Below are 25,686 nucleotides of genomic sequence, written 5' to 3' on the forward strand. Positions count from 1 at the left end.
TTTTATTCTTTTTTTTTTTTTAAATTTTCTTCCTACTTTTCTTTGGTTCCCACTCCTCGCCCCGGTCCCCAGCGCTGCAGACCCGGCTGGCAGGGGCGCGGCTGCGGTCACTGTCCCCCCGCCTCGCTCGTGTCGTGCGTGTGCCGCTGCGTGGGTCGCAGTCGGTGTCACCCGGGTCCGGCCGGGCCGAGCGGGGCTGCCGTGCRTGGGACAGCGCTGCTGTGCCCCCGGCTGGGGAGCGGGGCCCTGGCGCACCCCATCTGGAGCGGCACAGCAGGGTGACATGTCCCTGCTCCGCGGCGCTTGGTGAACAGCTGTGCTGCTGCGAGCAGAGCTCCTGCTGCCCGGCCCCCCCGCGCCCCTGGCTGGGCTCTTCGCGTCCCGCCCTGCCGGCAGCGGCTCTCGGGGCAGCAGGGCTGGCACCACAGCTCCCTCACCCCGGGTCCTTTACTGGGCACGACAATGCCCTGCCCATCCCGCTCCCAACCCCTCCGGGCTGTGCTTCAAGGAACGTACGGATGCACTTTTCTCTGCGTCCCGTTTCCAAACTCCGTTCTTTTCTGGGCCGTATTTGCAAATGCCACAGGTCTGCCAGCATTAAGGTCTCTTGTCCTCACTGTGCTTTTGAATCATACTGCTTTTGCATAGTACTGGTTCCTTCATCCCCACTTTTAAGGATCCCTCATCTGCTGCTGTTCATCCCATGCCGTGTGTCGTTGAACTCATAGGAAATATTGTGGAAAAACATACGTGCTTTTTCGTTCTTTTGAGGCATCTCCATTTTGGCTAGAAGCTGGACTATAGGATGGTCAGGCCTTTGCTAAGATTACATTTTGACACATGTCAAACATTTTACGATCATGTTCATAAACTRCTGTTGTGCAGTACAATGCCTTTTATTCAAACTATATTTTCCAGCACCACGCTGCAAAGAGGAATGTTCCCATGTGAATTGCATGGTTTTGCTGCAAGATTTATATCATCCGAATTCAGATACTGAGTTCTAATGTTCACTTCTGTTTTGTAGGATTTCTAATTTTTGTAAGTAGGATCAGCGCCCTGAAGCCATCACTATATAAACTGCCACCTACTAAGGGCTGTTGCTTGCCTGGTCCTGCTTGAAGAGCATTGCTGTGAAATCTTTCTGAGAGCAGCATCTCTTTGGCATAGTAAGTACTAATGGTGTGAGGTTATTAGACCCATGTATTACTGCTTATGTTTTTGCTCAAAGCCAAATAAATTTATTTGTAAAATTACCTCTTTGATTAATGCAACATCTATCTTTTAATTAAGTTACATACCATTCTCTAGAACTGCTTACAGTGAACCAGTTAGGTGGCTCTCTGACTTAGCATGGKTGTGCTAAAATCTGGGATAAAGCAAGTTTACTTATTAGTGCATGGTTTATGTAGCAGATGGTTTTCATCTAGCRTAGCTTTCCTAGTGATACCTTTAAATTAATGTAGGTCTAAAATGTTGCAGATTTTGCACTCCCCACTAACTCTCTGGAAAATCTGTTCAGGATAGAAAAGGGAGAGGGGCCAGGCAGAAGATTACTGACAGTACCTCACATGCAATAAGGAATAAGCCAAAGAATAAAAAATGGGCTTATTCTTTTGTTAATTATCTGGCTGGCTGGTCCAGCTCCCTTCAGTGTCCTGCTTTGGCCCAGTTTTGATTTTTAGGTGCAGGCCTGTRGGAATAAGATTACAAAACATTTGGCTTAATTTCACAGAAATAAAGGAGGGATTGAGAATTGGATTGGTGGGAGAAGATTTTGCAAATCTGTTCCAGGTATGGTTTTAAGCACACACACCCCACCCCACCTCCCAGATTGTAAAATTATGATAATTTGAAGTATATGTGTTTGTGTAGTATTCTTTTTGTGTTTTGTTTTTGCTCAATAGTAATATTTCATGAACATAGAGGAAGAATTGAGTCTGTACTGCAACTGGCATCTAATTTTTGGTARATCTGGCCTTCCTGTTGCCTTTGGGAAGAATACCTCAGTTCCATGGTGGAAAACCTTGTAGGCACTACTAATTTAGCTTTACCAGAGCTATTGTTATAGGTTATGTCAGCACAGGACCCACAGCATTCACAGTCCTTTTTACCTAATGTCAAGAAAAAAATTTGTAAGGTCAGGAAAGCCTAATTCCACTCAGGGTTTGGATACTGGAAGTGCAATTTAGCAAAATATGTGCCCTGCATCCCAAATGCACGTGCACCCTCACGAGTCCTGTTGAACCATGTGAGTTCCACTGAAGTTTCCCAGGTTGTTAAAACTTTGCTTCTTTATAGGCCCAGAATGAGCATTATCTAGGTTAAGCTGACTTTCTTAGCGACTGTCGCCTGCATAAACCCACCTGGGAATGACAAAATAGGTACGTGGCCAAATCTCTGGAGAGGCCTGGTCCAGGAGGTGTGCTCAAGATCATGGTTAAATGCACATTGACAGCATGGAGCTTAGCACAGGGTGCAGCATCTGGAGCTGCCAGAAAGTTCAGGGGCAAAGAGGAAAAGAACTGCTCATATGTAATTTTTCTCATGAGAGCACTTGTCCTGGAAGTGAGAGATGCAGATTCAATGTTCTCCTCATCCGAGGTGATATAAGCTCCCTCCTGCTTGCAAAGTAATCCTAATGACCAGAGATAAGGCTAAGGTGGAGGACACCCACCCATCCTGTTCGAGCTTGCCACAGTAAAGAAGCATGCAAATTTCAAAGGGCCGGAGGGATTATAATTAAGAGGGAGCCTAACACTGTAGCTCAGGGGTAAAGGCATCTCCTGGATGGCAAGAAGCCTGAACTCAGGGCCTGCTGCCTGGCAGACTCACACTTTCTTGAGGTTGAGGTTCATCTCACCCTATCTTAGCTATTTAGAGTTTTTATGTCTCATCTCTCCATAGTCAGTGGGAAGAGAAAACAAGAGACACCTGCAGAGAGTGATTCATTCTGTGCCCATCTGACACCTCTCTCAGGATGGAGTGAATCTCCTCRCTGGGGGCCGTTGCTCTCCATCAGTTCTCAGCAGAAGCCAGACAACCAATTACAGCCATTATAGATGCCAAGTGAGGTGGATTCCACTGTGGATGACTAATTTTTCTGATTCATCACATCTGAATTTAGTCTTTAAAATTTGGGTATGTAATCAGTTGTTTGAGTTCTGTCTCTGTATCRTGGTCATTCCTTCCATTGGAAGGCTGGACATGAATAGCTGGGGTGAAATGTCTTGGGATGAATTATTGCTGAGCCTGTAGAGCCTAAAGGCCATGTGCTCATGCGTGTCCCTAATTTGCTTCGTGAATCCTGGTGCAAGGTGTCTGAAATGTAAGTGTGGAGCTATTAAATGTAATTTTGTGAACTTCTTTTGTGGATGTTCTAAGTGACTAGAGGCACTACATACTGCTTTTAAGGGAGAAGCTTAAATAAAAATTGTTTGAAGATATTRTAGGGCTACAGTTGGGATTTTCAGAGAGCTGAAAGGCTCCTTATTTAAATCAAAGAAAGGGAAGTACTAAGGAAAATGGACTAGGTGTATACTGAATTTTATGTGCTTGAATACCCAGAAAAATCTGTCTTTGACTTCTAAAACTAGAGATTGGAAGCCTTTAAAAATATCACCTTTAATACTAGTCCTGAAGAGATGAACCTGTAATTTTCATTTTCAAAAAGCTRTAGTTTTTAAATTTGTGATAATGTGGAATAGTGCTGTGGTGTACTGCAGGATAAATCCCAACTATGTACTTCATTGTTTCATCAGAGATCAGCAGAAGGTCACCCAGCCTTCTTATCAGATTACTGGAGTGCAAGTGTTTTCTGTGCTGGTCTGATTTTGGTGCACATATATTCTTTGCAAATGAATGATTTCAGGAAAAGACAAGCTATGTGTTTTTCTAATTTAATATTTCTTAAAGGCCACCACAGGCTTATTGTCCAGTCATTTTGCAAATTTTAGATTGTGGAAACAATTGAGGAAAAGAATTGTCYAGTTTGGCAAAATTACAGTATTATGTTCTCCTGAGCTACAAATACARTTGGAGATGATGCCACCACATTGTTCATGTCAATCACTTTATAAGGCTGAATGCCTTTAACTATTCCAAACACATGGTTGAGAAACCCTTTTATTTCTTTTATCAAAATACTGAYGATATATGTTTAATTTTGACAACGTAAAAGTAACTGGGAATGGACTAAAAATTAAATTATTTAAAGCCTCAAGCTAKTGTTTACAGCAAAGGCAAGACATCTGAAAACATTAAAAGGATGCACAAACTTGTTAGAATACTTTGAGCCAGAACAAAACAGCTTGTTTATACCTAGCTGAGGATCTCAGCTATTCTCCATTGAACAATCAGAATTTGGACTTTTAGCAGTTTGGTTTTTTCCCCGCCTTATCACTCTGTTTTCACKTCATTAGCGATAGTTTTGTGTTCCTTATTCCCTTTCACAGGTCTCTTGGTTCTGGAGATGGGATTCACCTCACTTGATTTATGGCATGTGTCTCGTTGATGTCTGCATCTAAGCCTGCCCTCAAAGACTCACTTTAGAGACAATTGAGAAAATCATTGYTTCTGTGATGACTTATTTCTACCTAATTCACAAGTCTAAAAGCCTAATTCTACCCTTGATACTCCCTTGATTTCTGAGTCCAGCTGTTGTAGCCCAGGCAGCACATGGTTTAACTAGATACCCTGGCCYAGATGTGGATGGGCCATGTCAGGGTTGGTTCTCAGGCTCTGTTGGCAATTCTCCCTGTGACTTGGCACATTTGACAGGATTGAGAAGAATGAGCAGTGGCTARTAGACTTTCACCAAGAAGCTCTTCTGATTGTGGTCTGGTGGAGTGCTGGGGTTTTACAGTCCGCCACCTCTAGACTAAGTGCTTATAGTTGTAAGTTTTATGCATTTCTGCCTGTTTTTATCTGTGCAATCTTCACTATGAAGCATTCCTTTGTGGCATGGATGGGACTTACATGGTGTCCCGAGGGAGTGCACTTGAGCTYGCCCAAAAAATGGGCGGGGCAATGAGTGGGGAGGAGGGGATGCAGCACCACACAGGGCGAGGGAGGTTGCTTTCTGTGGAAACCTTACCTTGGTTGTTGTAGAAGGTACACAAAGAAGGAAGATGCTCAAAACAGCTGAATTATGTTGTGGAGGACTTAATCCATGTCTCTGCCACAAAGGTTTTTTTTTTTATGTGAGATGATGGACAAGTCATTTAGAGCAGGCTTGTGCCAGGTGACTGTTAATCCCATGAGAAGTCAATGAGAATTGTCCTTAAAGATCTAAAATGTGATGAAAACACCCCTCTGAAGTAACAGATCCCACTGATCACAAGTTTGGCAGACAGAACTAGAATTAATAGCCAGTACATTTTCTGACCAGCTGCTTCACATATGACCATTGGTTTAGAGATAACAGTTGTTTGGTTTTTGGTTTTTTTTTTTTTGGTTTGTTTTTTTTTCTTTTGTTTTGGGTTTTTTTTGTTTTTTTTTGAGGGTAGGACAAAGTATATTTTAATAAATGTAGGAAAAGATTCTGGGATAGCAGAAGTAATAATTACAATCAGGGACATTCTGTTGTCCTTTCCATCATTTCAGGGTCCATAGAGAAATTTCACTTCCTGCTCTCCAGCTGGGAACTTGCAAGGTGGTGCAGTGACAGTAGGGTGACTACCAGAGAGCAGAGAAAGTACCAGTCACAGCTGGATGAGGACTTGGAGCAGGAACAAGGAAATCTAAGGATTAAAGGAGGACAGGGGAGAGGGAGAATTCAAGTTTTAGATCTCTTCATCCATTTAGATTTCTTTCATTTGAAATGTCAAGCTAAAATAAGCAACACTATCCAGAAAGTGAATGCTTCTGAAGAAGTTTCTTGTATTTATGTCTCCTGTTAGGACAGCTTGTKAGGTGAATTGTGGTGATTTTAACCCTAGCTAAATCAATTTCCTAAGTTATGGGTAGCATAGGATCTGGGTTGATTGAATGAGGTGCTTATAATCCTCACATAAGAAACACTCCAGAAGTGGTCATTTGGGACATTCCCCTGGTGCAATGAAAATTCTAAGTTGCAGTCTGAACTGGGAAGAATGGGAAATGAAGCTTTAGTTTTTGTCAGGCCTTGAAACATCAGACCACTTCTTTGAGAATGTCCTGAAAAAATCTTGAGGAAAATAATCTTGGTTTTCTTCTGAAGAGTTATTATATTTCTTTTTATGTGAGCTTCTGCTTTGTTTTCAGAAGTGTTTTTGTAGATTCTGTTAAGGAAAAAAATGCCAGGGGAAAGTTTTAAGTGATTTTTTTTTTGTTGACTGGGTGTTTTTTGCTGTAATGCAGATGCTCCTTTTTAAACCTGATAAAGGCATAGCCGTTTGGGGACATGATGCTCTCTGCTCTGTACTGAGAGCAGCAACACACCTTGCAGAATTGTTTTAAGGAGCAGTCTGGAGTGTGCCAATTTCTCTCTTTTCTGCTATTTTGGTAGTGTTTTGTGGAGTGAAGCACATGTATATAAGCTGCAAATGTACATTCCTGTATAGAATAAGCAGGCTGTCTGTGTGAATCAGCTGTTATGGGGGTGGCTGTGGGTAAGACATGAAACAGGCAGTGGAAACTCCTTCGATGGAGACTCAGTAGYCTTCATGCTTTACACATACACGGCCTGATGCAAATCCAGTGAAACCCAGGAAGTCTTTCCCTGTCAGTTCACAGCTTTGGATCCAGCTTCAGGTGTGTTTGTGTATGTGGGACGTGGCTGGTTTTTGGCTGTGAAACAGGTGCCTGTGAGAGCAGAAAGGGAATTTGTTTTACTGCTCTGTGTTGGCAAGTGAATTTTATCTAAAGCTTGTCACTTGAGCATAGCCAGCCTGCTCACGTTCTAAATAGATTCTGCCCTCAGACTGTAAAGAACAAGATAATAACATTATGCTATGTACTTGAGAGCTAAATTATTTTTAAAGTCTGAAATTAGCAGATGAGGAGRAATTTATTTGCCAAATACATTTCAGAAGCAGCTTGGGAAACCTGTCAGAGCCCATCTTTAACTGCTTAACTAGTGGCTGTTCAACTTAATAGCTCTGAAGTGCACTTACAGTATGAGGGAAACCAAAACAAAATCCTAGAATGCGTGAGATTTTCTTCCAAACAAAAAAAATACCATCAATTCACAAACCAGACAGTTAAAAGGAAAACCTGCATMTACAGCCTTTAACCTCACCTAACACCCTCTGTGCTCCAGGCAAAAAATCCCTTGCTCTTTTTTTGGACTCTTTATCCATTCTTTCCAGCTCTATTAGCTTATTACAAAGCTGAACATGACCTTTTCTCTGGCAGTGATGCCGGCCTTTACCACACGTTCGTTCTTTTACCACACAGATATCTTCACGTTTTTCTGTGTCCTACCCTCCAGGTGTGGAATGAAAGTCTGGAAAATGATTTCCAGCCACTCTCCTTCAAACCACTTCTTAAGATGCACTTTGCCCCTCATGCTGTGGGGCTTTGCTGACAGTAGCTGGGCAGAGGGAAAGTTAAATTGTTTTCTATGCAGCCCGTGTGAAAACATGCTCATGTTGTTTCTACTGCTGTCAACCCCTTTCCTGCTGGGGGTGACAAGGCCATGATGCCCTTACTGGAAGCCAMCATGGACAGGAGCACTCTTGGCTCTGCTGGTTGTTACCTTCCCTCTCCTTCATTCCCAACTCTCCCAGTTTGCTTTTAGCCACCGAGCTGCTTCCATCCTTCGTGGCTCTTGCACATCTGCAAATTCAGCTCCTGTGCCTGGCTGAGGGGCTCATGCAGAGTCCACTCTTTCAGACTTTGTTAGCACATCTTGGTTTTAAGCATTGAAGATCCGTTTTGGGGAGGTGAATTTCTTGCTTATGGAGCCACAGATCTTAACCGTTCAGAGTGGCAGAAAGGCTTCCCTCCTAGTTGTTATTACTCACCCAACTCCATGTGGAAGGGGAAGGCATCCTAGCTAATCAGAGCTTCAGAGAGACAATGCTTCAAATTTTTTTAGGGTTTTAAATTAATATTGTGGGCTCCAGCATCATGTGGCAGAGAGCCAGTATCTGCCATCTGACAATAGCCTTCACCATCTATCAATAATGAGGGAATTCCTCTGCGTAAGCTCCGGAAGCTTTTGTAACGGRTGAGATTGCTGTTTGCAAAGTATCCTGCAACATTCAGCCTTGCAGGTCTGCTGATTTTTAAATTATATAAACAAAACCCCGTAAAATCCACATAGCCCAAAGATAGTGACTTTTGTTTATACTGTCCAGATCACAGATGCTGATCATGAATGCATGAACAGTCCTTTTGTATGGAGTTTGACACTTTCTGCGGCTGTCTGCACTGTTTTTTAATATACAGGATCCCTGATTCTCCACTGCCTTGCACCCTGTCTATTCATTCTCACCCCTGTGAAGTGAGGGTAAAACACTATCAAAACAAAATGGTACCATTTTGCATGTTTTCCACTCAGTTTGTTCAGGTGTAAATAACGACAGAAAGAACGGGGCAGAGCAGAACCTGACCCGCAGTCTGTCTCTCAGTGCGTCAGGGGTCTTGAAGTGGGGGGATGACAGAACAAACACAAGCTGTTACCTTGCCATTTTTGCTAATGTTTTAAAACCAGGCAGCTTGTGAGGATGACAGATGCAAAAGTCAGGCAGTACTTCGTTCCCGAAGCGCTCACGTGATGTATTCCCCTAGAGCAATATGAGTGTTACCTGTGGYGTGGATGGTGCTGATGATAGCTGGTGTTGGAGCAGGACTGTCAGTGAGGGTCATCTGTTTGAGTTCAGCTGCTCCACTTAGGACTGGAGAAAGAAAAATCCTTTGTACTTTCTGCTGTTTGCTGCATTACCTTGGCTTTTATAAACGGTTGTGATGGAAAGTGAACTTTTCAAGCTACGGTAAGCCTCCTGCTTTTTCTACCAGGCCCTGGACATGAACAGTGCTCAAGTTGTTTTAACTTTGCAAATTTTTTTTGTCATTGCAGTGACAGAAGACTATGCTTATCCTGACTTTCCATGATCCTCTAATGCTGCCTTTATGCAGCTCTGCAATTAAACACCCAAGCCTTCTTCTGAAGAAAGATATCTCTCTTCCCTTCCAATCTTTTGCTTTGCACAAATCCCAGCTCTGACACCTTCTTGCTTTCCTGAAAACACATTAGACCATCCTAGCCCTAGTCTTTTTTTTACCAGGGCAAGGAATTTTGGTATATTTATGGCTTGTTCATAAGTTATCGCTGCTACCCCTTGTAATATAATGTACTTCACTGTTAATTCAGGAAAAATAAAGTTGTATTGCACAAAAAAACGCACCCTTAAAAAATATGCAAATAAAAAATGTACATAGATAAATACTGGCAAGTTCTGAATTGAACAAATATTGTATGGGCTGTTGTAGGTAGAAATAATGGGCAGAAGTTAGAGTCTCTGTGAAACCAGAACAGTAAATATTTTTGCTTATCATCAATTGAAATCTCAGCCTTACCATTGCATTAGCATTTCCACTCATTTTTAGAAACAGAGTGAATTTTCATGACTCATTTGAGTGCTCTGTAACTATTTGTATGCAAATGTGATTCAAACTTTCTCACAGTCACATGCTTCACCCTCCCATTGGAGCTCATGCACAGATGGGAGTGGTGGTGTTCCTTTTTCCTTACAAACCTTACCTTTCCTAAACAGTCTTTTGCCTTTCTCACATTTATGATAGCATTTGAAGAAACACTCATTTTCATAACTTTAGTTACTTTAAAATTGAAAGACTCCAACAGAGAAATAAAAAAACCACTCTCTATCAAAAACATTTTGTTAAAATGTTTGTTTTCACATTTAAATATGAGAGGTTAGGGAAAGAGTGCAACTTTCAGAAAAAATATGTGAGTTCTGGTCTGAGAACAAGCATGAGAAAGTTCAGCTGAAAGGTAATATATCCATCAATGTATGCAGAGATTTAGAATGAAATTGCTATCTCAACCATAGCTAGAACAAACACAGCTGATGAATAAATGTATATTGACTAGAATAAATACAAAGAGTAATGCCAGATGTGGACAATGCAGAACGCAGAAAAGCAGTAAACTGAGTAAACATCAAATTAAGGATTAGCCTTAATTATGAAGAGTCAGTTCCAATGAGAAACAGAACTGGGGAGCTTTTTCGCCTAAAACAAGCTGAAGCACCTTTCTAAATGGAAGAGAAGTTGCCTGTCACTCTTTTCCCATTTGAGGCTCATCAGCAACAGCCTGCTGCATATGACACACATTTCAAAGGCTGCCTTTATTTCTGAGTATTGTAGGCTTTTGCTGTAGCCCAGCAAATGTGGCTTGCAGTTTTTGTCTGCTTTTCCAGAATGCACCTTTCTGTTCTCCATAAACATCTGTAAGAGCTTCTGTAGCAGCATCCCTTGCACTTCAATCACACAGGCTATCTATTGTCATAGTAGGAAAGAGGTTTTTATATTYCTGGCTCTCACAAAGTCGAGATTACTAAAATGGAGTCTTCCAGAGTTACTTGTTCAGGAGCAAGATTTTTGGAATCCATATGAGACACTCCACAGAGTCACAGAACGGGTCAGGTTGGAAGGGATCACAGTGGGTCATCTTTCCAACCTTCCTGATTCTGCAGGGTCATCCTACCTGGACATTGGACAGAGCTGTGTCCAGATGGTTCTTGAATATCTCCAGTGAGGGAGACTCCGCACCCTCTCTGGGCAGCCTGTTCTGGTCACTCRCACAGTGAGGAAGTTTTYCCTCATATTCAGGTGGAATTTCCTGTACATCAGTTTCTACCTGTTGCCTTCTTGGCTCCACTGAGGAGAGCCTGCTTCCATCATCTTGGCACCTCAAATGACACCAGTTGTAGTCAGTGAACATCTAATCAGTAAGCTCAGTCTCCAGGAAGGGTCGAACCCATTGCCCAAACTGTGTCTGCCTCTGTGTCAGTTGTATGGCTCAGCAGTCACTGACCATTAATTTAAAAATTGACATCAACAGATAAACACTGGAACTGTTTGTCATTTCCCAGGAGCTAATTTCTACCCTCTATAACTGTGATTTTTTGCTATACTATGCTTTTCCAGAGCGGCCTGTGCACCCAACACAGCGGCAGAGGCTGATGCATACCCAACAGCTCACCTGCTCCAGTGCCGTGTGACACCCTAGATGCTTTGCTAATTGAAATATTTTATCTGTTTTTCTGCTYCTGGTGTTGCTGCTATCAGTAAGCAGCCCTCCCCAGGTACCTGGGCTCTGCTATGGCTGTGGTTAAYGTGGGTAAATAAGTTAAATGCAAATACTCAAATATGTTGTTGACACACTTCTGGCTGAACTCGATGATGAGTTGGTGACCATCTAAAGTTTTTAAATTGACATGAAATTATGCAAGTTGCAAAAACTGTAAATAACTGGTAAAGAAAAGAAAGTAGGAACTTGGTATTTGATCCAGCTGTAAGTTCCAGACTGATGCATAACCTGCCAACACGAAGTTCACTGCCGGATTGGGTCTTGTGAAGGATGCACTCCCTGTTCTCTTAATGCCAGCATCATTAGTAGTGCAGCTATATAGATCTCTTAAATTAATAGTGTAACAGATTGTTCCTGCTGCACTTAACAAGCAGTTCAATATAACAGCCATGAGCTAAAATATTTGCAAGTTTGTGAACTTCAAAGCAAACTTTCCTTCTTTTCAAAGAGTCTTACAAACAACTAAGCACATCTTCTCTCACCTCATCTTAAAAGAAATTACAGAAGAATATATACAGCAGGCCTGAAATTCCTGCCAGTCCTTCATCTTGATTTTCTTGGCATATTGTTAAGGAATCTGGATGCTGAAATTTACTGTTAATGAGTACTTTATTTTATGGATGTGTTCTTTTTCTGTGCCCTAACGCTTAGCTGAACTGTTTGTGCTCTTATGGAGGGCCAAAAAAGACACCTAGAAGATAAATGCAGAAGCAACCAGTGAAATATTTTACTACTKTGGAGTTCAATTTTTAGTTTGGGAAGCATGGGTGGTCTTTGGTTAAACTACATTTCTTTACTGATTTATGTGTTGTGGATTATAATCCTACAAATTATCTGYGATTTTCATTTCAAGGGTCTTCTGTGGCTTGTGATGGATTAAATGTAGAGGCAGCAATTATTAGGGACCTGTTAGTCAATGTAAACAAAAATGGCAGATAGTGGTTTGATTTGAAACAATGTGGATGATGTATACTTAAACACAAAGTGGAAAGCAAAAATGTAAAAAAGTGGCAACGATAGCAGCCCTTCCAGAATGGAACAGATGAGAAGGAAGCTGAAAGTACTTGCCCAGAAATGAAAAAACTTCCAAGCCCTGCAGTAGGCAGGAAGGATTGAAAATAGTGAGATAAAAATTAGAAATGCTGTACACTTACTGTTGATTTCTAAGAATGCCTAAGTGACTGTTGTCGGAAGCTGAACTACAACCAAGGGAGGTGAAAAGTCAAAGGACCCTTTGAGGGGAGRGTAAAAGAATGTGTTTGCCCTTTGAGAGGAAAAGACATTTCTGCTGTTTTAATCAGAAAAGAGTTGAATGCTGTGAGCTATGGAGAAGAAAAATCAGTGTTTTTATCATGTTGTGGTCCTAAACTGACACAAGGCATAAATACGATGTTTTACATTCTGTAAATTGGGTATTTATGCTTAGGAATATTTTGAGGACYGAAGACCTTGAAATGTCCTTCCTCACTCCTTCACTGGCAACAGCAGAATAGTCTCCTTTGTATTTTGGGCTTTTGTGGCTCAAAACTCAACTACTTCCAGCTGGGAAAATGTGTAGTCTCCCCAGGTGACCGTCCCTGTGTCCACTGGCTGTGCATTTCTTTCTTACTCCTCAGTTTGAGAAACTGATCATTGCTCAGCCATGCTAGTATCTGGCCTGCCTTACTTGATTTCCATTGGGATTGAACRCCCTGGCGCTATGAAAAAAGTGGCCTTAAAGAGCTGCCAGCTCTGTTTAGCCCCCATGTCCTTAAGGACAGTTATCCAGGGGGTCTCATTCACCAACTCCTTGAACAGCTGGAAGTTCACTCTTGCAAACTTGAGCATCTTGATTGCTCCTCACCAGGTTAAAGCRTGGTCACCACAGCCCAGATTGCCTCTAATCTTAGCTCCTTTTGTGACCTGATCCACACTGGTGAGCATCAGGTCCAGTAATGCCTGACCCGTGCTTGCCTTGTCTAACAGCTGCATCAGGGAGTTGTCCTCTACACGCTCCAGGGTCTCCTGCATTGCTTACAGCCAGCCCTGTTGCTTTCCCAGCAGATGTCCAGGGGTTGGAAATTACCCATCAGGATGAGAGCTTGCAAGTGTGATGGTTCCTGTATGTGAAGCAAAAAAGCCTCATCAGCAGGCTCCCCCTGATCTGGTGGCCTAGACTACACCCCCATCACCAAAGGTGTCCTTTGTTGGTCCTSTCCTTSATTTTTACCAACTGGCTCTCAACCTGTTCATGGCTGTTTCTCAGAGGCAGCTCTTCACAATKCATCCCTTCCTTAACAGGGTGCAAACCCTGCCCCTCCTTCCCTGCCTGTCTCTTCTGAAAGGCTGGTGGCCYTCAGTTTCAGTAACTCAGTCATACATGACAACTKGTCCCACCRTGTTTCTGTGATAGCAATTAAGTTGTAGCTTTCTAATTATACCATGGTTTCCAGCTCATCCTGCTTGTTACCCACACTGCCTGCATTGCTGTAACCTGTCTCTTGAGCTCTTYATCCTTTGGGAGGAGCCCTCTCCAATTCCTTTGGGATGATTTGCAGAGGTTTCCCTGCTTTAGGGCAGTTGTTTCCTGGTTCCTTACTGACACCTGGTAGAACATCCCCTTCCCCACCAAGTCTAGTTTAAAGCCCTGGCTAAAAAGTCCCACCAGCCTGCTCCCCAAACACTTGTACCCCACTTGGGCAGGTGTGCCCCATCTGCTGCTGGCATGTCCAGTTTCTTGAATGCACGTCCCACATCACAGACCCCAAGCTCTGAGCATGGCACCAGTCCTGTGGCCAGTCCTTCATCTTGTCCACTTGTTCACTCTGCCTGGGTCCCAGTGTCCTACAGGTAGAGAACACTACCTGTGTCCMAGATCCTTTCAACATCTTTCAGAGGGACATGAAGTCCCTTCTGATGTTTTGGCATCTGTCACAGCTTCARTAGATCCTACATGAAAAAGCAGGTGCAGATGATAGGCCTCAGATTTTGCCAGGCTTGGAGGCCTCTTTGTGACAAATGGAGGCTCCTGGGCTGGCAGCAAACCTCTGTCTAAAGGCATCCTCTCTTCTGAGTGGCTAGCAAAGCTGTTCTTCATGTTGGAGATTTTTTTTTCCAGCTCATTAGTGTAACTGGAATTAACTGATTATCTTGCTGCATCAAATCCCTGAGTAGATGTGAAGTAGATGCTGTTTCACCCAGGGTGGAATGCAYTGAGCAAGGCTGTAAAGGATTCTGCCATCCTTTACAAACTCCTGTGGTTCTTATTTCAACTAAAATTATATTTTCATTTGCTTTCATTTATTACAAATCTAATAAATGTAATTGAGGAGCAAAGGGAATTTTTTCCTGTCTCGTGTTATGTCACTAAATCAAACAGCCTGTACTCATACAGAAGTTGCAGTGGAAAGCACTGATATAGGCATGCAAGAAGGAGCTAAAATACAGGTTTTTACCTGCAAGTATTGCTTGAGGAGACAGATTTACCTCTTTAGTTCCTCCTTACCTTCTGTCCATTAGAGCAATTGAGAGCAGGGCTGAGCATCTCTGACCAAGGAATGAACACCATTCTGAGCAGGTGTCAGTGTCCCATTTCAAATCAGCAGTCTTTTCCTTCCATCAGCAATACTTTTGGCATACCTCTCCACAGGTTTATAGCTAAGTGGCAGACAAGGAGATACTGCATGAAAATGTCAGAATATTGGGTGTAGTAATTTTGTAAATACATTGTGAGAGCTGTTCAGAGAGGTGRTTGTTTGTCTACTGGGTTAAAAGACTTTCAAGCACTATTGCATTGCTCTTTGTAGAAACCTCTAGGAAGAACCAAGCAGGGGATATGCATAATACCTCATAGATAAGCAATCCCTTTGCAAATATTGTGGAGGCAATTGCAACACAATGCCATACATCCATGCCCCAGGCTACACTGAAACAGCTRTTTGTGAATAAAGAGATCTAAAATGCACTGAATAGTTAAAAAGCTCTTTCCAAGAAAGGATGAGATCAGTCGTCAGTAGGTGTCCAAACACAGAGAATGGCCAACTTCTTTAGCATTTGTCCTCGGAGAGAGTGCAAGTGCATCTTCCTCACCAGCACTGGGGATTTGTGTCCCCTCCCCCTGCCCTCCACTGCTCTCCAAGGAGCCAGTCAGCATCTCAGCTCTCTGCTATGCAGGACAGCTTGGCTTTAACCAGCTTGGGAACTCTGCTCCCTGGAAAGGAGGAGACATTCTGTGCTGTGGAGATGGTGTGTGTGATTTCTTGAGGGTAGGGATAACATTTCCTCTTCATAACTGCCTGGTGCCAAAGGGCAGAAGAAAACTTTGGTAGAAACCGTCCTTTTGGTGTGCAAGGCTGCCACAGCAGGATTTGTTAACCAGGACTTGAAACTCGTCTGGGCTTTGCTCTCAGTTCCACATTTTTCCTGCAGCAGTTGTTGCATCAAGGCCCAGCATCMCTTCACAAGATGGAGTCCTGCCTGAATTCAGAGGGCTGTAGGTAGTGTGGTATTTTTCTTTACTTTGTATGCTGTGTCTGAGCAGCTAGMATTGTGTTGGGTGCCAGACACTTTAGTTATGTTGAAAGCCAAAGCGTGAACAAATGGAGTGGGCTGACTGACTCAGCAGCTGGTTTTCATGGATAGGTAAAACAAATTTATTGTGTAAAGGGTATTCTTTCTGCTATAGAAGTTCCATATGTTTTTCTTCTGCAGTGTTTCTTTGCAGATCTTATTTATTTTTCATTTCTTTCTATTTTTATACAAGCAGCAAGATTTTTCCCCCCTATTGCCAGAAGTATTTTAAGGATGTTCATCAGGTGTTTCTTTACTCTTCATGGGGCTGTTGTCATTTATCCCAGGTCACACTTGGATGCATCCTGGGTAATGTTTCTGAGTTACTATGCTGGTGGAGCTGTCACTGAACCTTACAGCTCTCTGGCCCTCTGGAATTGTAAGTACAGAAGGAATATCTTCAGACTTGTAACTTTGTATTCTGAAACATGACAGACTTAAAGATGTCAGGTTTAAAGATATGTTTGTTTGTCTAATCCCACTGATAATGAGTTAGTTCCCCCCTAAGGAGCATATATGTTCTACCAGTATTTTTGGTGGTACTTGTCTGAATTAATTATATACATTTCAAGAATAATGACAGTGCACCTCACTGCAGTAAGCACAGACAAGGATACTTTTTCCTAGGAACTAATCCAGCACAGATAAGGTCAGTGACTATATGTGGTCTCTCATATCCAGCTGGAATTGCCCCACAAGGCAACCATTAATTGTCATTCACTGATAAAGTGTGTCCTCTGATACTGGAGACACTATGAAATTTTTGTGTCAGATAAGAATAAAATATCTCTCAGTTTCTGCTTCAAAACAGTTCCTTCTTYGCTATGACTTTGTCCATAGAAAATAAGGAACTGTTTTGAAGCAGAAAGTTACCTTTAGATGGCTTTACTTTGAGGGGAAGATCTTTGGTTCATGCCAGTTTTGGCAGTATGGCAGTCATTGCTTCAGTAGAATGAACACCAAGCTCTAGGATCTGAGTGGTGGCTGAATGACATTCACAAGGTGTAAAAAAGTACTTGATAATGACACTAATTGGGTCAGACCAGTGTCCAGCTGYCCAGGTGTTGTGTCTCTGAAAGCAGGAAGAGGAGATGTTATTTAGGAGGCCATACTAGCCTGGTCACTTTCTGCAATTCCCCTTGACTTCCCTCTCACCCCTGGAGCAGTGGTGTTAGGGATGTTAGACTGGAGCCCTGCTTAGCCCTTTCAGGGTCTGCTTATGGACTCTTGGTCCATCAAGTTATCTCATTTTTTTTATGATCCTGCACCTGCAGTTTCCCTCCTCAGCCTTCTGCATCAGCAGGCTCCAGAAGTTCACTAGGTGCTTTGTAAAGAGAACTATTTTTACCACTTTAAAATCAACTGCTTACTGATCTAATCAAATGATCCCTAATTCTAGAACTGCGAAAGTTGTTKAAGACTTCTCCTTCATGATTCTAGAAACCTTACTTATATTCCCTATCTCAGCTAGCTCCTCTTCAAATTGGAGCTCTAATCTTTTTTAATCACTTGTTCTCTCTTAGAGCAGCAATCTGTTTGATTGTTTTAGCTGTCATTGTCTGCCTTGAGGTGCTGGGACCAGCACAGTGAAGARCAGTCAGGAGGGACACCACAGACAGTTCCTCTAAGAAGAGCCTTTAGTCCCTTGTCCCGTGGACCCACTGTGACTGATCCCAAGCCACTGTCTGTTTGTRAGCCATACTGCTTCCCTCTGGCTGAGGGGCTTGGATGGATGCTATTCTGGGGTGCAGAAGGGGAATTTTGTGCACTTTATCTTTCTACATCGTTCTGCTTTCCAATCCAAGATGCCAGAGTTTACCAGGACACAGTGTTAAAAAAATATCAACAGTCAAGCAGACCAGAAGTGAAATATGTATTGACAGATGATCTCAAAAACTGACACTGACTGTAAATAACAAACTGTCCTYTTCAGTCAGCACATGGCTAACCTTGGACACACATACACATCTGTAATRACACCGTTTTATAGATCGTATTTGTTCAAGTACATTACTGCTACAWGAAAGGCAATAGTTTTCAATGAAGCTACCTTGTGTTTCCATATCAAGGCAGTACCAACACATTTACTGCAGATGGACTATTGCAGAAATAAATTTTCTTATAATTATTCCTTGACAAATCTTAAATCATTGCTCTTAAAGCAAAGCTCATACATATGATGAACTGAAGGAAACTTTCAGAACTTAGTTGCCATTAACACAGGCTATCTTTAGCAATTTTTTTGTATTGATGGATTTACCATTTTGTGGTTAAACAATTTTTCATTCTGGAATATTTCTAAATCCACTTTCTGATAGAAATAAAAAAAAAATGAAGTTCATTTTGTATGTTGTGGTTTGGAGACCTCTATATGGAGAAAAATAAATGTAGCAGATATAAATTTAAAGGGGGCAAAACAATCTGATCTGGGAAGAGTGCAAGTTTATTTTATTTCCTTGGTTGTGTAGGAGTCTTGTTAACCAGTATGTAATGCATAGTCATGTAATAAAACATGCTAGACATTAAAAGGCAAAAACCCAGTTCACAGATGTTGTAATGTTATGAGATAATTTTAGGGAGTGAATGGGGTGAAAAGGCTGGATTTGTTAGAGAGGAAAATACCTATGGAGGCCTTTTCTGTGAGCAATACCATGACTTCATTACCATGTCAATTCTGGGAAAAGGCTCTGATTTAACACAGCAGTTGGCTGGATCCATATGGAGCTGATGAACCTCTGAATGAATAGTGAATGGAAAAACTGCTGGAATCTGCCTTCAGCTTTGTTCCCAGGATGACCAATGTAAAAGGCCTAAGAGCAATACTGCACAGATGGTGTAAAGAGGTAAGAAATCTGCAGGGTTTAGTTTACGTTTTCTTATTCTACACTGTTTGGGGTTTTATTTTTTTAATCATGTTTCAGTAACTCCAACTCTTATTTGCTTAAATGTCTTCACTCACAAAAATGTAAGAGAAAGAAAAGCTTTCGGGAAATGAAATTAATTAAAAAAACATATGTAGCAGTAAACATTTACATAAAAATACAATTTAAAATSTTGAATTTTGTACGGTATAGAAGTAATTGAAAGCATAATTATGAAATCTTGAAAAAAAAAAGCTAGTTAAAAGTTTAACAAAGAACTTTGGAATTACTTGCTCAATTCACCCTATGTTGTGGGAATATGCAGATGTTCACATTTACACAGTCATGTATGTCCACTAGGGTTACATGCTTTTATAGTCTGAAGCATCATCACAAGTGCCAATACAGTAAATCAAAAGACTCTCTGGCATTATCTAGTTTCCTTTCTGGCTTTAAAAGTTAGAACAGATGTCACAAGAGAGGACAAAATGGATTTTACCCACCGAGAGAAGCTTTTCTTGCCATCATTAATAGGAGGCTCCTTGAAATGCTAATGTACACAGTTTGTGTTGCCGGGTTTGCATAGAGATGGTGGGAAACAGCTCTGATCCCAACAAAACCTTTTGTTATTAATCAAGAAAATCTGCTCTTCTGAAACAGCAAAGCACTAAAATGGTGTGGCTACTTGCAATGCAGAGATCTCTATAGTAATCKCCAATGAACAAAAATGTAATAAAAACTGTTCAGCAGTTCTACGAGATACGACACATATAGCAATTTATTTGCAGTGATTTTGCATATACACCTTCTACTTTCCTTTGTCAGTTCAGCATGGGTATTTACAGTGGAAAGATTACATCGTTTCTGTATTTTTTCCAAATCTCCACTCTTTAAAAATCTTGTTTAATTTCATAGCAAATCTAAAAAAAAAAAAAACAAGCTTGAGGCAGAAAGAACTTTGAAAAGCAAGCTTTTCTTCTTGGAAAAAATCTTATCACAGAGCATGAGTTTCTGTTCAATTTGATGTTAATACCGTGTAAGAAATTTTTACTTCATTAGAGTATAGCATTATGAGATCCTGTGAACACGTTTTGAGTACAAACATACTCTGCAATATCAGGACTAGTATGCTCTTGCTGTTGCAAATGGGATTTAATAAATTTTAGTAATCTTWAAGAGAAGAGGTTCAGACCCTGACATTGCTTTGTGACATATGACCTCCTACTTTTAAGAAATACCAGTGCAGTTAAATCACAAAGTACTGGCTGCTGTCAGACATTCACTGCCTAAAGGATGCCTCAGCAGAAGCCTTCTTTCCCAAAAGTATTTGGGGTATGAATAAAAGCAAAAAATTTAAGGAAAGCCTGAATTAAAATGTAAATTCTTTGCCTGGCATTACTCATCACTGAAATCTCTGACCCAGTCTCTGATCAGAKTTACATTAAATTCCCTATCAATTCATTGTACACCAGTTCCACAACATATTAACGTGTCTTTTCACAGATTTGTTGTGCTGAGAGTTCAATATATGGGTACAAGAGAATGAATTTGGGATGAAGCATTAGCTCAGAGTTTGTCTCTTTTAATTTCTTTGCCTCTGTGCATCTAAAGCTGATACTTATATGCAGCATTGCCATAGACTATTGAACTTTCATTTCTATGGTGATTTTTCCTAATGATGGCAATAAACAGTAAAAGTAAATAAAAATACCATGCTATAGTTCATGCAAGATTTTTGAGATGATTGTTGTGTAGGCATGGGATAAAACAGTATACGTAGTAAATTAAAAATGGAATATCTATTTGTTCATTGCTTTGTCTGATACAAAAGCCAACAGGAAATAAAGAAGTGGGATAAGAGGAGATATCTTATGTGAAAAAACTTGAGAAAATAWCACCAATTCCATCACTGAGAAGCTGTTTAAGCAGTAGGAAATACTGTAATGGGCAAACAGGGAAAAAGAAAGCTGTAAGAACAACTTTGATGTCACAAGTGCCTTTGGCATTGTAAGMGGTCTAAATGAAATGACCAGGGCTATCTCTGGGTGCTTCCTGCAAAAGGATTATCTGTTCTGTAAATTTTGAAGTATAGAGTTTTTTCCCAGTCTCCATTTTTCTTTCAACTTTACAGTTAAATTTCTGATTTCATGAAATTTGCATTTCAAAGGGGCCCCAACTGCAGGGTGCCAAAGGGTCTCCACCACCTGTGCTGCTGTGAGCACAAGACCTCTCTGCTCCGGTGAATGTGCCCAGATTAACTCATATAAGGCTGCYCTGAAAATCCCAGTTTTCAAGGAGGGGGTGCTGTTCATCCAAAATAACAAGAAACAACAACAAAAAATCCTGCTGAGCATGCTTAGTGGGATAGGATGAAGACTGATCTTCTGAAAATTTTTGATTAGGAGGTCTGAACAATCTTGTGTCAACAAAATACCCTACAGCCCTCTTGACTTAAGAGTACTGACAAAGTAAATCCATTTGAACAGAAAAACACTGGAGGCATATTGTCCTATGTAAAACTTCTATCTACCTGTAAAGTTTCAGTGATTTAGAAAAGGAGGGTTTATTTTTTCAAAAGTGTTATACTTAAAATGGCATCAAAACTTCGCAGAATTTCAAGTGCATAGATGTCAACCAGGCTGAGAAATCTACAGTCTAGCTTCTTTTGCTAAATTATGAGCCGAGATGCTGTATGGTAGTCAGAAATATATCTGTGAAAGGATTTTCAGATAAACTGGTTTCTAAACCAGTGTAAATTCTTCTATGGACATTCAACTTCAATGATTTTCATCAAGGATTAAATGTTAACTGACTACTTCCCTGTACAGTCCCTACCAAATTTTGTTCTCACTTCCTCTGGTCCTGAGTATCTTCACTACATTTGAAGTGGTTATTCTAAATTTGTCCCAGTGTAACCGACCAAAATTTAGCTTCAAGAGCCTCTCAGAGGAGCATTGCCTTCTGTTGTGTGTTTATAGATTTTTGGCTGAGAATCTGGAATAGGTGAGCAGTCCAAATTCAGGTGTGAACTCTTTCTCTACACTGCCTTATAGTGAAATTTCCTTGTCTTGGTTTTTATATACTGAAGGATTGGTGTGAATGTGTATGAAATCAGATCTCTTCGGTTGTGCGTTTGGCAACATTTTGCAGCCAGGTTAGCTAGACAAAGTGCAAGAAATGAAGTCCCACTTCCTACATGGGAATTGCTGTTCCTGGGGSTAAGTGATCATAAGATCAAATTCCTTTTTGTGGGGTAAAAATAATGCTTGCAAAAGTCAGGCTGTATATGTAAATTAGTTTGAGATAGGTCTTCAGTGAGGTTTCTAAAACTAAGCAAGTATTTACTATATGAAGGCCTTTAGGCTTTAGAGTAGTGTATACGGGCAAACAGCAAAAAAAAGGTCAGTAATTTTTTATAATTAAATTGGTCTCCATGTTACTTTGAGTCTTGTATCATTTCTGCTTTCTCTGTATTTTTCTTTAAACTTCCATAGTCAGGTAGCACCCTGCAAACTGCGCTGATTCCAACACCTAAGATAGCCTTATAAACCCTGCGGACATTAAACTACTGGAAAACAGATTGGGTTGGTAAAAATAAGTGTGCGTGTTCTCACAGAACCTGAGAAAATCACACCTTTACTTTGTTAAAAAAATCTGTTTGTGCCACTCCAGTAATCACTTCATAACTGGTGGGAGAGCAGAACATATGTCTCAGAAGTGGTGGTATATAAAAGCCTCTACCTCTAATCCTATTTTCTTTAAGGAAAAAAAAAAGCAACAAAAAACCCCAACCTTTTCAGTATGTCATCTGTAAAATCGATGCCAAGGGTTTTCTGCTTTAAAATGCTAAGACATTTTGTGGCGATTTCTGTGAAACTCCTTGGTTAATCCTTTTGCAGTTTTATTAGCAAGCAGAGTCCTGAAGAAGTAAAGCAGTGTCACGAAGGGTGTTTGAATGGCTTTTGTAGCCCTGCTACAGCTARCGAGTCCTACGTGCCTGCTGTTCCCAGAGCATTTCTTGGTTAGTTGTTTATGAGGTCTGAACTCACCTCTTTTCAAGTTTACCTTTCGGACTCTGTGCCAGTGCAGTAAATRTTAGGTAACGGGATATTTACAGAGGAGTCATTTCCATGGAGAATGGATGGGACCTGAACACTGATCTGCTGGACAGGGGAGGGAAAAAGAGAGAGGCTTCTTTTCTTTCAGAGAGTTGGTTGTTAAATGGTCAGTGGCGCAAATGCTCTAATGTATGGCAAGGCTGTTGCTTGAAACAAATGTCGAAAAGCAACCTCAGTCCAGTGCTGTAAGCACAACGAGGAGATGATGGCAGTTTAATAYGYAGTCTACAGGACAAGGGTRTCCCCCTTTAACAGCATTGAAATCRGTGTGGTGACAGGTTGTGCTTGGGAGGCTTTGGTCCAGCAGTGTCCAAATTAAAATGCAAACTAACTGCTCACATTAGACACAGGGGTCTCGGGAAGGTTGTTTTTGTCAGGATTCAATTGCTCTTTCATCTTCTTTACAAACTCCTTCCATCTCCTCCCTTCTGCCATTTTGCTAATCAGAGAGGTCAGAGGATTGGAGATCCTGCCAAGCCTGTGCTAAGCCCAAGGGCTGTTCACTGATCAACAGGTTCCCCAAATTGCTTCTTTTGTTCCCAGCCATGACTTCATCCTCCTGCTRGTTTTGTGTAGGTTAAGGCTGGCCTGTGCATCTCCAAAAGGCAGCACCTCCCGTGGCACCTTTGTCCTTGGTGCTGTGTGGCTTCAGGTGTGACTTGGATGGATAAATGAAGGAGTGACTTGGTCTGTAAACCACATCACGTACTTTTTATCTTCTTACCAAAGACCTGAGTTCTTTGGTACATRCCAACAAACAGTCCAAGGATTCAAAACTTACCTTTAATATAATGCTCTGTTAAATAAATCTCTCTGAGTTGATACAGAACTCATAACTCTTTGAGAACCTCTAATGCACAGTGAGAGTTAATGGATGTATATTATGTGGAAATGAAAGCATGCACATTGCTGGGTGTATTCATCATTTCTAGGTAGTTATTTATTCAGGTAAGTAAGATTTTGCTAAGCAGCAYTCAGCTATGCTTAACCTTTATTAATAAAAGTAATACTTGGTGTGGTACAATTTTTCAGAATCAAGTCAAAATAGCATCAACAGGAGTAGGTAGAATAGATGTCAAAAGGATGATAGCATTTACATTCTGGTGATGATTATATATTCTAGATGCCAAATCAGATTGCATTATAAAATTCTAAATTAAGAAAATATTGTACCTAGCTCTATGAGCCATTACTTTAAAGCAGATCTGGATGAAAAATAGTGGCTGTTTTGCYTTAGAATAGCTATTATACAGCCTTGCACTCTGATCTTTTCTGCTTCTTTCACTTTGCCTTTGTTCTTACTCAGAGCACAAGAAATAAGTCACCAATTTCTACACACCTTGCATACAAAGAGTACTGATTCATATTTATCAGAGCATCATATAGCCCTTCTTCCACCTCTCCCTCCTTTCAGTTAAATTCTACTAAGCAGTTTGTTTCTGTTTACCCTTGGTGATTTGCAGTACCTWGGAAATTCTCATTAAATGCTAGTGAATAACATTAAAAAAGTAGTAAAGCAGAGCTGTTTGTCTTGCTGTGTCTTTAAATCTGACCTTTATTGTTTAAGTTGCATTTGAAAAAAAAAAAAGTGTCAAGTTGTTGAAAGATGAGTGCATTCCATTATACTGTGCTCAAAGCACTGGGAAAATCCCATTGAGACAGGGACACCAGCCAGTGTTTACAATGCAGCATTTTAAATGCATATTGGAAAAACAATGATAACAACATGAATTTCCTGCATCTAAGATTTCTATAGTTAAGAAAGCATAATTACACCAAATGCCAGGATTTCTTTTCAACAGCAGCCTAGTTCTCCAGTGGTTGCAGTGAATCATGTTGTGGCTTGAACAGGGAATTCTCTCTGGCTGGGCACTGATGCTCCCAGATCTCTCCAGGCACGTGTGTCCAAGCACGGTTGGAAGAAGGGCTTCGAAGGAAATGTGGCTACCAACTCTTGCCTCACCTCTTCTGTGTTTCCTCTGACTCATGCCCTTGTTTTGAGGTGGATTTCCTCTCTGCTTCCCACCTAGTAGATCTATTCAGAAATTCAAACTTATATAAACGTATATAGATACATGACAATTTTTCTTCAGGCTTCTTGGTCTTGGGAAAGATCACAAGAGTTGGATACTACTCAGGCCTGCAGTAGTGGTGGTGGTACTGGAAAAAGATGCTATTTTGCAGAAGGAGAGGGAAAAATAGAAACAAGAGGATCTCAAATAATGAGAGCAAGCTTAGTGTGCAGGAAAACTTGGAACTTTTAGAAAAGGCAAACTGAGTCAACTGGAAACCCAGTTACTATAGTTTTGAGCTTATTTGAATGACATTTGTGAATAGTTTGGTTCCATTAATTGTTGAATAAATGACTCAGAAACACATTTGCCCCTCTTTGATGAGCTTCATGTATGGTTGAATACCCTTTTCCAAATAAATTATTCATAAATTTTGAGCAATCATTGAGTAATTTATTCAAAATATTTTTTTCATTATACACTCCTCTATCCCATGGACTGTGAGTGAAACTCTGACTGTGTTAAAGTTAGTGAAAACATTCTAAATTATTTGACCAATAYCAGAACTTCACACAATTCAAAGTCTATTGAGAACTGCTACATTTACTTGTGGAAYTTTGGTTTAAAATATTAGTGGTAAACTTACCTGTGACTTTTTCAATGTGTAGAAAAAAATGAGCAGGAATTACTTCAGCATTTATTAATCTAATTAATTTAAATTTAAATTTGACTTTGGATAAGTGAATGCACAGTCAAATTGTTTTTTTTTTTTTTTTTGGGATTTCCACAACGTGGTATTTCCTGTCATTTGGAGTCCCAGTTTATGACGAGTGAAATCACTATGACAATTGTTGAACCAGGTCCTGGCTGGTTTCCAGTTTTTAATA

At 40.9% G+C, this 25,686-nt stretch overlaps 1 long non-coding RNA gene across 1 annotated transcript in view; it reads left to right on the top strand.

Annotated features, from left to right (window-relative positions):
• Window positions 1-1,032: 1,032 nt before the first annotated feature.
• Window positions 1,033-25,686, top strand: part of LOC130576744 (uncharacterized) — a 210,895-nt gene continuing 186,241 nt past the window's right edge. Inside the window, exon 1 of the long non-coding RNA XR_008965704.1 lies at window positions 1,033-1,169. This is a non-coding gene — a long non-coding RNA (uncharacterized LOC130576744). The remainder of the gene's footprint in view (window positions 1,170-25,686) is intronic.

The sequence above is a fragment of the Malurus melanocephalus genome, unplaced genomic scaffold, assembly GCF_030028575.1.
Source record: "Malurus melanocephalus ecotype Western Australia unplaced genomic scaffold, MMel_1.1 scaffold_6, whole genome shotgun sequence".
Lineage (NCBI taxonomy): Eukaryota > Metazoa > Chordata > Aves > Passeriformes > Maluridae > Malurus > Malurus melanocephalus.